Here is a 2,500-nt window from a genome sequence, read left to right on the forward strand (position 1 = left end):
TCCGGTTCCTTAATAATGTTCTTTTTTTCTTTCTTTCTTTCTCTCTCTTTTTGTATGAAGACTTTGCTGCAAACTCCCCACTTTATCTCCCTCTCCCCTTCTCCCTCACCAACACCTCTCCCTCACGCCCTTCCCCCCCCCCCCCCCCCCACCACCACCATAAGCTATACCCCCACTATTTTTTACCTTTATATTTACCTCCAACCATTTATTATCCACCCCATTTTCTTTTCCCTTATTATTCACCTTATCCTTATTCCCACACCTTTATTAGCATTTCATTCTTACTCTAATTCTTACTCACCATTATTAACATTTCATTCTGACTCTAATTCTTACTCACCATCATTAGCATTTCGGTCTTACTCTAATATTTACTCATCATATTAGTCTCTTATTCTTGCTCTGATTCTTATTCGTCATTCATCAGCCTTTCAGTCTTACTCTAATTCTTACTCACCATTACTAGTGTCTTATTCTTACTCTAATATTTATTCATCATATTAGCCTCTCATTCTAACTCTAATTCTTACTCACTATTATTAGCTTCTCATTCTTACTCTAATATTTACTCATCATATTAGCCTCTCATTCTAACTCTAATTCTTACTCACTATTATTACCTTCTCATTTTTACTCTAATATTTACTCATCATATTTGCCTCTCATTCTAACTCACCATCATTAGCTTCCCATTCTTACTCTAAAGGATATTTTCCCTTTCTTTTACCCATCTCCTACCCCCCCCCCTCTCTCTCTCTCTCTCTCTCCCTCTCTCTCTCTCTTTCCCTCTCTCTCCCCCTCTCCCCTCACCTTTCTCTCTCCCTCTCCCTCTCTCTCTCTCTGTCTCTCCTAATCCCAGCATATATTTTCTTACCTATATCCAGATTCCCTTACCTTTAGCCTGATCTCACAACATCTTCCCTTACCCAAATCCACTTCCTCCCTCCCCATTATTATCTCTCTCGCACCTACCCTACCCTAACCCTCTCCACTCCCCCCCTCACTTCCCTTATCTCCCTTCCCCCTTACCCTGAACCTCCTCCCCTCACCCATCCCCCACTCTGAATCTCCTCTCCTACCCTCCCTCACTCCCCATACCCCTCCCCCACCCTCAACCTCCTCCTCCTCTCCCCCACCCTCAACCTCCTCCCCAAACCCGAACTTCCTCCCCTCCCCTCTACCCCACCCTCAACCTCCTCCCCAATTCTCCCTCACTCCCCATACCTCCTCCCCCTCCCTCAACCCGAACTCCCTCCCCTCCTCTTTCCCCTCACTCCCCATCCCTCCCTCCACTCCCCTTCCCCCACCCCTAACCCTCCTCCCAGTTGCCTCATTTCGTAGTGATAGCTGAATGTTCTCCCGGGGAATAGCTTAACCCCCCAACCCCCTCCTCCCCTCCCCCTCCCCCCCCTCTCCCCCCTGTGGGAAATCCGCTTCTCTCCCGTGCAAAACAATATTACTAATGCGTTCAAATCCCCCTCTTGTAAGTGAACGGATCCGATGCTAAAGGCAGGGTCTGTTCTCGCTTATGAACTTGAATGTTATTTATTATTTTTTTAAATGTTTTTTTGTTTTTTTTTCTTTGGAATATCATTTGTGTGTGTGTGTGTGTGTGTGTGTTTTTTTTTTTTGATGTCGAGATGAATGTTATTATTTTTTTTTTCTTTGGAATATTATTATTATTATTTTTTTTTTTTTGATATCGAGAGAATGTGAATGGCATTGTATGACGTTGTTTCTGAGTCGAGTTTCTACACCTGGGATTTTTTTTATTTTTTGTTTGTTTGTTTTGTTTTGTTTTGTAGACAAATGAGGGTTTCGGTGTTTTTCCTTCGTTCATTATTCTTAATTTCGTTGTTGCTTTGTTGTTGTTGTTATTGTTGTCATCACTCTCATTATTCTCATTCGTATTCTTCTTATTATCATTGTTATCTTTACCATTATTTTTATTACTATTATTATCTCCACAGAGGAGGCTATGTTTTCGATTGTGTTTGTTAGTTTGTTGGTTAGTTAGTTAGCAGGATACATGAAAAGAGTAATGAACATAAGTGTGACTTAGCCCAATCTATATGCCACTGTCACCATCAAAAATTTATGAGCACATTTTAAGGAACATTTTACAAAGCCAAACGTAAGTGCCATTAAATTTTGGTGGTGATACAGGATTTTTTTTTTTTTTTGTTTGTAAAAAGATTCATTAGAATTTATTCTTTATTACATCAGTGACATTATTGCCTTGGCGGAGGTATGCGCTCTCTGAGTGCTCCTAGTTATTATTATTATCATTAATAATATTATTATCATAATTATTTTTACCATGATTATCATTATCAATATAATAGTAATAATAATAATAATGCTTATCATTATTATTATTCTCATTGTTATTATTATTATTATTATTATTATTATTATTATCATTATCATTACTATTATCATTATTATAAGTATTATTATCATTATCATTATTCTTATTATTTTACAATGTAAATTT

The sequence above is a fragment of the Penaeus vannamei genome, chromosome 16 (genome assembly GCF_042767895.1).
Source record: "Penaeus vannamei isolate JL-2024 chromosome 16, ASM4276789v1, whole genome shotgun sequence".
Lineage (NCBI taxonomy): Eukaryota > Metazoa > Arthropoda > Malacostraca > Decapoda > Penaeidae > Penaeus > Penaeus vannamei.